This window comes from Centroberyx affinis, unplaced genomic scaffold (genome assembly GCF_046629955.1).
Source record: "Centroberyx affinis isolate AG114_WGS23_722 - 3 ecotype Tasmania unplaced genomic scaffold, CSIRO-AGI_Caff_v1 ptg003728l_1, whole genome shotgun sequence".
Classification (NCBI taxonomy): Eukaryota; Metazoa; Chordata; class Actinopteri; order Beryciformes; family Berycidae; genus Centroberyx; species Centroberyx affinis.
This window is the reverse complement of record NW_027281608.1, coordinates 104,534-115,764: the sequence shown is the minus strand read 5'-3', so window position 1 is coordinate 115,764 and position 11,231 is coordinate 104,534. Positions and strand designations below refer to the sequence as shown.

General features: G+C 38.5%; 1 long non-coding RNA gene across 1 annotated transcript; it reads right to left on the bottom strand.

Moving 5' to 3' along the window:
• Positions 1-1,190: 1,190 nt before the first annotated feature.
• LOC139662194 (uncharacterized) lies at positions 1,191-2,772 on the bottom strand. The gene is made up of 4 exons (XR_011696641.1): positions 2,690-2,772; positions 2,325-2,447; positions 1,757-1,885; positions 1,191-1,342 (listed from the first exon to the last, which is right to left on the bottom strand). It is a non-coding gene; the product is annotated as an uncharacterized lncRNA (long non-coding RNA).
• Between the last annotated feature and the right edge of the window lie 8,459 nt (positions 2,773-11,231).

Here is an 11,231-nt window from a genome sequence, read left to right as displayed (position 1 = left end):
TTAATGTGCCTTCTCATATCATCTCATTGTTTTACTTAATCTTATTTCTTTTATTATTGATCTGTTGTTATTGTCTGTAAAGCATTTGCATTGCACTATGGTGTATGAAAACATGCAATACAAATAAATGTTGATTGATTGATCGACTGCATCAGCAAAGCAGAGCACAATCTAATAAAAAAGCCAACATGAGGGTGCAGATGGACCAGCTGGGAAAGAGAGTCTTCTGGAAGGCCTGCTGCCAGTTTCCACGAGTGGGAAAGAAGTTAGTGGTCAAAATTGAGTATTTATTTTGCTAATATGCAATGCTAATAGTTTAATAAAATTGCCCCTAAAGATCTGCCTAGCCTAGAAAAATGCCTAGGTCAAGGACGGTGGAAAAATGCCTACACTTTTAGAAATAGAACTTCTTTGACTGCTAATAATCCAGCAATTTTCATATCAGCGCTTAACAGACTAGTTGCTTTTGCCTTTCTTAACATTTATTTTTTTTTAAAAAAGGTCACCACTCCAAAACAAAGTTAACCCATGCATTGAATTCAATCAGAGACTATATTGTACAATTTGGCTTTAGAGAAAAAGCCAAATTGTCTCCCATTGATGTCTTTGGAGGGCAGAATTTACTATAATTTATATATTGTAGTATTCCTAAAAGTCTTCCCCATGCTTTTAAACATTTAGTTTAATTTATAGGAAAAGACCCTGCTAGCCAGCTTACAGTATTTTCTTCAGACTGTTCATTGGAGGGACTTGGGAATGCTACTGTGGTGTTATGGCAACACGACATACCCTTCATAGCTTCATATAAAATTAGAATTTTCCACATCAGCCATGTCTTCGTAATAATTTGGGGGGCATCTCTGGACCAACTATGGATCCTGGCCCAGGTTCTGAAAAGTATTGCCTAAAAGTAAGCCCTGGATAGCTCTGTTTGCCTCTGTAGTGGAAATCAGGCCTGTTTGTCTTGAAGTGGAAACTAGGCTAAAAAGCAAGCCCTGGATAGCTCTGTTTGTGTGGAAACTCGGCTAATATGTTAGCCCTGGTTGACCCCGTAGTGGAAACCAGACTTCATTCATTCTGTTGTAGTGCAGTATGTTCTACTGTTAGCTTAGTGATTACACTCAGAAAGACATGTATACACTTTCATAGAGCGTTTATTTCAAACACATCCATCGACTTAAAAAGCCTTGTGATCACCAAACAAACTGACAAGAAGTTGAGTGTTGGAGGAGAAATGGGAGAGGGGGTATATGATGATTGGTTGTGGTAGAGATGATGGAGATGAAGACTGAGAGTGAGATGGTCGCTGGTCAGTCGCTGGTCTGTTTTGTTTCCAGGGAATCTGGTTCAAATCATAGATCACACATGGGACTGAGTTAGGCATCTAGGAAAACAAAAATCTTTTAGAAACTTCTTCACTCCTAATAGACATTGGACAAGCTGCTTACAGCCTGTGTGTGTGTGTGTGTGTGTGTGTGTGTGTGTGTTCACAATTAAATGTTTTGATCAAGGGCACCTCAACAATAGCTAAGAAAGTAACAAAACTGACTTTTTTCTAGAAAAATTGTGCGGATTATTACTTAACAAAACAGATAGAGAGCATTGTGTTAGTTGTGTTGTGTTTGCATGGCACCTCTGCTATACCTTCAGCATGCCTGCTGGGTGAGCAAGGAGCAGCTTGGTGCAGAGCCATGAACGCCAAACATATTTAACAACAGATTTAACAGTGTCATCATGAAAAAGGATCTTTACAGACCTTCAGCTGCAGCGCCTTTTTATTTTGCATGTTTCGTGTGTTTGTGCAACCAGGCAGATATGGCTTGTTTGTGTTTGGATGACAGCGAGATCAATGCATGCTGCAGAGGCTCTAGCAGTTCTGGCAGTGCTGTGAGATGAGAGAGAGAGAGAGATAGAGAGAGAGAATATCTATGCATTACACAAAGTAATTGGCAAAAACATAAATTCAACCCGACAGAAAATATTTGCATGATTTGTTGATTTCAGCAAGGTGTTTGATTCAATTTGTGAATTTGAAAATTGAATTTGTGAGTGAAAAGGCAAGAAGAGCGATGTATGCTATCAAGTCAAGATTCAGACTAATTCATGTTCCAATTAGAATCTGGTTAAAATTATCCATAGAAACAATGTCCATAGAAACATCCAAACAGTGCCTGTCCCCCCTTTACATTGACATCAAAAAACCAACATTAAAATTTTGGAAATATCTGAATCTTATAAATAAAAACTATTTATATGAAACACTTAATTATTTATTTAAAAAAACAGAGTTAACAGTGTCATCATAAAAAAGGATCTATACGCACCTCCAGCTGTAGCACCTTTCCCTTCCGCATGTTTCTTCAACCAGTCAGATATGGCTTTTTTGTCGGCGGGCGACAGTGACTTAAATGCATGGTGGAGCTGCAGATGCTCTGGCAATTCGCCTGCTGTCAGTGTTATGAGACAGGATAGACAGAGAGAGAGAGAGAGAGAGAGAGAGAGACAGAGACAGAGAGAATATCAGACTATATCTATTCATTATACAATGTAATTGGCAAAAACATAAATTCAACCTAACAGAAAATATTTGCATGTTTTGTTGATTTCAGCAAAGCATTTTATAAAATTTGCACAATGGCTTATTTTAATAACAACAATAATAACATCATAAAAAAGGATCTATACGGACCTCCAGCTGCAGCAGCTTGTCCTTTGTGTTTCTGCAACCAGGCAGATACGGCTTTTTGGTGGGCGGGCGACAGTGACTTCAATGCATCGTGGAACACCAGATGCCCTGGCAAGAGAGAGTGAGCGAGAGAGAAAAATTCAATATTAATGAATTAACATCCAATATTATTAAGTCCATACTATTCAAACAGCATATTTAACATTTACATTAATGACCTAGCAACATCATTAGAACAATCTACTAGCTCTGATCTCACTCTTCATGATAGTGAATCCTGCTCTATGCAGACGACCTGGTTCTGTTGTTACACAGACAGATAGATAGATAAATACTTTATTATCCAACAGAGGCCCCCCCCGGACAAGCACACACACACACACACACACACACATAACACTTGCCATGCTCCTCCTTGCCATGCTCCTCCTTGCCATGCTCTTCATCTGGGTTTAAGATTGGGGAAACCATTTAGAAACATCTTTACTTTCATTATATTACATAAATTGCAATTTAACTAGTAAAGTATATTGCACATGCACAAACACACACACACAGCACATTTTTGCTTATCATGAGTATCCTCACCTGGCTTGGCTTTAAGCCCGGCAAACAGAGCGAAGAGCAAGAAAATAATCAGAGTCTTCATCCTATACCAAAACAAAACAGCAAGTCAGAATACAGACAGACAGCTGCATCACCAGCAATCCCACCAGGTTTTTATTCTCATCATTTTACAGTGTGTTGTGAGTGTGGACAGTAAAATACTTGAAAGCCATAGAAGAGGAGATTTGGCTCACCGTGATTTGAAACAATATGGTTTGGATAGGAATCTATGAGCAATGGTTGAGTGTACTCTGCCGGCATGGTTTTTCCATTTTTTTTGTTTTGCACATCACAGCATCTCTGAGTTTGTCTCAGTTTGTCTCTATGTGCATCTATTGTGTAAGACTGAATTAACAAATTCAGAAAACTCTGATCCAATCTTCTCATCCTTAAATAAGATTTCCTGTTGAAACTGTCGCCCGACTGCTGTCTTCAAGACTTTTGTTCTGTCTCTAAAACGTACTCAGTTTATGATACAGGAACTAACAGAATGTGTCAGCTAAACATCAGTTTTACATTTTTTAGGGCTGACAGGATGATGTGAGTTTGGAAAGTTTTCTTTTTCCACCTACAAATTCTGGACTGAATATTTGTGACTGAAGTATTCCTGATTTTGCCCGTTTCACATCAGGAGCCACTAGTCTATGACGCCCATCAGACTAGATGCTCTGCATCTTTTCAGTAGCTACAGTTGTGTTAATTCACTGTGAATTTTATTGCAAATATTGTTGCAGATTCACTCCACAATGCCGTCATAGGATTCTAATGAGACAATTTGATTATTATCATTATTATTATTGTTATTATCATGGTCAAATTTACTCCATGAAAATGGTCAAATTTAAATAAAATAAAAAATAAAAATAATAACAAATAAATAAAAATATTGGCTATCGGCAGCTTCATTTGGAAAAAACCCATATCAGTCAATCCTAGCAGAAGTTATCCTGCTATGCCCCAAATTCTTTACTAGCAATGCAGTCTGCCTGGTAAAGTAACTCTTGCAATGGAGTTTACAACAACCACCTATGTCAAACTTGTACCTGAAAATCCCCAACATGTAGACGGTCAAATACATTCTGGACAGAACCTTTAAGAGTGAGGAAAGAGCGGCAAGAGAAAAGTAGAAATAAAATCACCCTCAGTATTTAAACTCACCTTCAGCTGGTAGTCGCTCCTTTCAGGTGAGATGACCGTCTAGGTGATGGATTTGAGTTGGATCTCTCAGACTCTCCACCTGCAGTATATATCCTAAAATGATTGGCCTCAGGCTTGTGTGTGTGTGTGTTTGCATTAGAGATCATTTAGGGCCCACAGGCTATGTAATGTAAAAGAAAAACAAAAAAGTGGATATTTTTTGGCACGTGGATATTTAGTTTTGGGGATTTTTTGCCTTTATTTGCTAAAGTAGAGAGACAGGAAACATTGGGAAAGAGAGAGAAGGATGACATGCGACAAAGGTCCTACGCCTTAGACCACTGATCCAGCAGGATGCCCCCGATAAAGTAGATATTAAATAAACTATCAGGAACAAAATGTTACTGATGTGTTTTTATCAGAGATCATTATATTGCAATTCTGCGTTATTACAGTGTTATTCAAGTATTTTTATGATTGACAAAAAGAGAAAGACAGGATGGCATACTGACTTGAGTCTCACTTGTATCTATCCATTTTTTATTAGTATTATTATTTTTTTTTTTTGTGTGTGATCCATGTAACGTGGATGATTGATGCCTTGTGATATAGTGTTGCGCTCACCAAATGAGCTGGACACAAAAAGTCCATCTTCTATTTGTTAGTATTTAGAAAGTTTTTAGAGATGGTTATTCTGCTGGGAAAGTACGACAACTGCATCGCACTGACAAAAACAAGAACCGACATCCATCTGGGTCGAGAGGCAGAGGTTCCCATCACTCACACACATTTGAGTAGCATGTAGATGGTCAAATACATTCTGGACAGAACATTTAAGAGAGAGGAAAGAGAACACAACAAAGCATGTGCCATTGATAACATAAGAAATGAGATGCTAAAATATAATGCATTGGATTTACAAACTGCAATTCTAAAATCATTCAACATCGTCTTGACCTCTGGATACATTCCAAATATCTGACTTACTGTATTTCACCCATCTTTAAAAACAGAAACCCTGCTGACCCAAATAACTACAGGGGAATATCCGTCAACAGCAATATGGGAAGATTATTTTGTTCCATTCTAAATTCAAGAATTCAAACATATCTCAATGACAGAAGAGCCATTAATAAATGTCAAATTGGATTGTAGCAAAAACACCATACAACAGATCATACACATTAAATACCTTAATTGGCCAATATGTTAAACAAAATAAAGGTAGAATATTTGCCTGTTTTATAAATTTTAGAAAAACATTCGATTCAATCTGGCATGAGGGATTATTTTATATACTCTTAAAAAGTGGGACAGGAGGGAAAGTACATGATTAAATTCAAAATATGTATATCAAAAGTAAAAATGCAGTTAAAGTTGCCAAGCAGAGGACAGATTTATTTCCCCAAGGATGTGGTGTCAAACAATGTTGCAGCCTAAGTCCAACTTTATTCAATATTTACTGAAGTCACCTGGCAGAAGCGCTTGATGAGTCCACAACACCAGGACTTACACTTCTTGACACAGAGGCGACACATCTTCTCTATGCAAATGATTTGGTACTATTGTCGAGAGCCAAGGAGGGTCTCCAACAAAGTCTTAATATATTGGAGGAATACTGTTAAAAAAATTGGGCATTGACGATGAACTTAAGAAAAACATTCAGAAAAAAAAAACATTTTATTTGAACAATACACAATGACACATATACCAACAGGCCAGAAGGACAGCAGCCTCAGCTGTGGCGGACAATGAAACATACCCAGAGCTTTACTTACAATGTTTGCAATAAAAATTGAAATTATACAAAATCGATATACCGGCAAGAATGGTACAGGTACAAAGGAAAACACCCAATAACCTGTGCAGGGCAGAACTTGGAATATTTCCCCTTAATATTTGTATTGAAAAGAGACTGACATTTTTGAACCGTTTGAATTTAAGCCCAAGTGATACTCTTCAATACTACAGACTACTACTACAATACTACACACTGCAGACCCAAGAGCTGAATCCAGGGAAGAGTCCCTTCAGTTAGCTGGTGTGCAGACTTACTACCCATAGTTACACCAACTACCAGCTCTGAATCCATACAGTTTATCTACTTATACTCATACTGAAGTGGAGGTTTTGGGCGGAATGTGCAGCAACCCAGCTCCACCACTAAAGAGATACCGACACACACACACTGATACAAGGGAGTGGGTAAAAATCAAGCTTTACTTATTGTTGTAAATTCCATCATATTCAATATTGTAATCAACACTGTCATTGAGGACACAGTCTGTCCTCTGTAGCCAGCCATGCCTTTTGGTGCTGTCCTTTTTCTGTTGACAGGCTAGTTCTATATTTTCTTTGGAAGAGGTCTTTTACCAGAGTCAGGTAACTGGTCAGTTTGAAGTCTTTGCGTGACATTGCATGATAATATATATATATATATATACATACCTTTAAGTATTTAAAAAGATGGTAAGACACATAACAGTGTCAAATCTTTAATCTTCAATATCTCAGAACTGCACTCCGGATAGAACCTTATAATTCCAAGCTCACAATATGATGGCAAGTATCATTGAAGCAGATCAGAACATTAGTGGCTTGATGAAAATATCTCTCAGAGAGGAAGATGAATGAACATGAGAGAACATTTACTATTCTCACTGAAGAAATCAAGAACACAGTGCTATCCAAAAACATGACTGTAACAACACTGAGCTTTTTAACTGGTAATTATTAGGGCATCAAAGTGGGTGGTAGGGAGGACTGCGCCTCCCACCCTTTAGGGCATATATGGATGATATCACTACCATAACGACTACAGCTCCTTGTACAAAAAGGTTGCTGAATAAATTGAATGACAACCTAAACTGGGCTAGGATGAAAGTTAAACTGAGTAAATCAAGGAGCATATCCATTGTTAAGGGGAGCTGGCAGGCAAAAGGTGTTACATAGATGAGGCAGCTATACCGTCAGTTATAGAGAAAGTTGTTAAAAGCCTAGGAAGGTGGTATGATACAAATCTGAGTGCCAGGGAGCAGGTTCAGGAGATAAGGCAGCAGCTAGTTGGAGGTATTCAGGACATAGGACCAGGCAAACTAAAGTTGTGCTGTTTGCAGTTTGACCAATGACAGTATATGAGATACCATTATCAAAGGTGGAGAAGTTAGAGAGACTGGTCAGTTCATATGTCAGGAAGTGGCTTGGAGTTCCACGTTGTCCTGGTAGTGGAAAGGAATTCTGGAACTAGGCCTGGGAATAGAGCAACTTTTATGGAGTAAGGCAAGAGACAAATGGTTGTAGATGAAATACATCAACAGGAGGAGGTGAAACAGAGTCTCAGGCAATGCAGGGCCAGTAGATAAAGTGGGAGAGTGAAGAGAGAAAGAAACTCATCTGGAGAGAACTATGTGGGATGGAGGCAAACCCCATTAAATGAATCAGGTGCTACTTATGATTTGTTACCTTCTCCCTAAAATCTTAGCCAATCGTTAGGTGAGGATCTCCTGCCGTATTGCCTCTGCGACCCTGACCCAGATAAGCAGCAAGACAATAAATTGGATGGATGCATGGAATATCTCTTCTACATACTGGGACGCAGAACAATAAGTAAACACCAAACAACAGAACTGAAGAAACAACAAACAGTGAAAGTTACTAGATGAGCAGGCATCAAGTAGAACATACAGACAAAATGGAGACCAATATGTTGATATAGCACTTTTACATACACTATGGTGCTGTCTGCATGAAAAAAAGGATGAGGATAACATGATCTATTTGTCTAATAGATCATGTTATCCTTTTTTTCATATTCATGTTGTTTTTTATTTGTGGAAGACAAAGAAAAAAGAAAGAAAGAAAGAAAGAAAGAAAGAAAGAAAGAAAGAAAGAAAGAAAAAGAATGAAGGAAAGAAAGAAAAAAAAAAGTTGCCTCTTGTTGGCTGCTGATGAGGTTATTAAGAAAGTGAATGAGGACACAACAGAAACACTCTTGCCTTGGAGGTTGACCGTCTTCTTTGTTTTTTTAAACAGTCTAATGGTCTAATGAGTGTGTGCTCCAGTACCAGAGGGCATCCTGGTGAGCTGTCCTTAATAGCAGCTGTATTTATACAACTCATTTTAAAAACAAAGTTTACATAGTGCTTCACCATCAGTTAGGTCTGGAGAACAGAGTCCTGCAAAATTCAAATGAGGACAAAGAGAAAGAGATAGATAGTAGGGTCAGAAACTAAAAAGCATTTGAAAGTTCATAAAATGCCTGTGAAATTAAAAGTGATAATTAGGAGTGGCCTTTTTACCATTTTACCCTGTTAACAGTTTTGTCTTTGAGCTGTCAAATACTCATAAGGGAATGCACCTACTGTCCCCTGTTGGCCACCGTAGGCGATATGTGAGCGTTACAGAAAAAAACCAACATGATTACCAACATGATTACTTAAATAGTACTTAGACATAAAATTGTAATGATATTTTTAAAACTGAGTGCACGGTAGATTGCTACTAGTTTGACAAATTGACAAATATTGACAGATATGTTGAAGATAGTTTGATCAATCTTTTTCAAACTAAAGACAAATGATGTCTGTACTCTCAAGATGTTTATCTGTAAAGCTATGTTTAAATTGATTAATGTGGGGCACATACAGTATACAGTTATAATATTATTTCTTAGGCTTTCAATATGAGTTGGACTATGACCAATCACTTGTCTCTTTGTTTTATTTCCCGAGTCTGAATGCCAAAGTGGAAGTTGGCAGAGTGGTTATCACAGGTCCTTGGAGCATAAGATTGTGAGTTCAAATCCCTCACACATTGTGATCCTTTGAAAGTTTAATGAAAAGTAAATCAACACTAAATCACATAAAACTCAAAGCAGAGATCTGTCTCACGAAGCAAGATTAGTGGGTTAGCGAGCTAATTTTGGGTTTAACCCTGGCTTTTCGGTCTCAGGAAGGTTCACTTTTAACCGGGGTAGATCACCATGGTAACTTATGCTGCACGGCTAACCTGCTCCGGACCAGGTTAAGTTCAGGCTATCGGATCAAAATGTATAAAAGGCCCACCTCCTGACCAATCAGCTGTCTGGAAAAATGGCATCGCCATTCTTACATGATCTTATAGACTTGGGTACACAGATAGTGAGTACTCTTCGCAGGGAAAGGGTGTTCAGAGACTGCCAAAAACCCTTTGATTTCCCAAATGAAATATTGTATCAGCGATATAGATTCTCTGCTGAGGGACTGTCTTACAGCTGTAATCTATTAGAGCATTATGTAGCAAATCCAGTTCGGCGGAGCCATGCAATAACTATGCCACAGACTATGTGCATTGCCTTGCGTTTTTTGGCTACCGGGACATATCTGCATACGGTGATGCTGAAAATCTCAGCAAGCACACAGTCTGCCGTGCCATACGTAAATCTCAGCAAGCACACAGTCTGTCGTGCGATACGTAAAGTATTTTTCGCTCTGAAAGAACTACTCAACTTGGTTGTAGTCTTTCCAGGCGATTTGCCCACTCTGGCTATAAAAGAGAGCTTCTATTACATCGCAGGTACAAAAAAGGCGAGTAGAGTCGAGTCGAGTTGAGCCGGTACCATGCGATGGAAAAGAGGCTATAAGGGAATGCAGCTACTATACCCTGTGGGCCACCGTAGATTATATGTGGGAGCCTGTGAACAGGGGAACTTTGCAGTGCATTCTGGGTGAATAAAATGTAGCGGTTGATGATGATGTTAATGTGCCTTCTCATATCATCTCATTGTTTTACTTAATAGACCTGAGTCCTTAGTAGCAATGTCCAAGTTAAACCACTTCTCCCACCACTTTAACTTGAAGGTTGTGGTAAAGCACTTCTTGGCTTTGGCCTGAAAAGTTGCGCTTTCAACACAGTCTAATCACCGTTGCTTATAGTCTCTATGCCGACAATGCATCATGGGCTTTGCTTATCTGATATGCTGGATCTTTGGCGCGTCGTTACCCGCTGCGGTCTTGTCGTCTCTCCTACCTGTGTTGAGCAGTCGAGTTCTCACTGTACCTCTCTTCACAACAACACAGACACAGGTCGGGTCTTTGAAACGGGCGTTTATTGCTTGGGCACGTATTGTTTCTCTGATGCATCCACGCCTTGACAACTATATTTGTAAATGAACATAGTACAAAATACATCAACAAATTGTACAGTGCATGGCATGAAAACAAATGAAAATACAAAATTACGCTTAGCGCGAACATGAAACAAAGGGCATTCTACAAGTAGAACAAAATACCTTGTTGGCCGCTGGTCATGAAAAGAGGTTCTTGAGTCCTTGAAAATCTTTCAAAAGTCTCTTTGACCGTCTGCTTTGACTTCAGACGTCAATAATTATAACTTTGAATGCAATATAGCAGAGCCTAATGAGACATCCGCTCACACTGGATTGTACACAGTCCATCAATGAATTCTGCCGTAGTGGTGCTACAAACAGACTAATGCACTAGTGGCTACGACCTTTTCAGTAGCCTATATTAATTTTATATAACTGTTATATATCTCGCTATATTCCTGTACTGTATGGGACAAATCCGTTTAATCACATCAGATTTAAATTTTAACTTTACATCAAATAGATTATTTATTTATTGCATGAAATTATGGAATCAATCAATTATGCATCATGAACATAGAGCAGTTATGTAACAGCACTTACACTGACTACTTGTGTTGACTAACACTCACGCTCCTGGTGTTGTATGTTATATTGTATATTGTATTATAAATTGTATTGTAGTGTACATTGTGTAATGTACGGATTGTATTTATT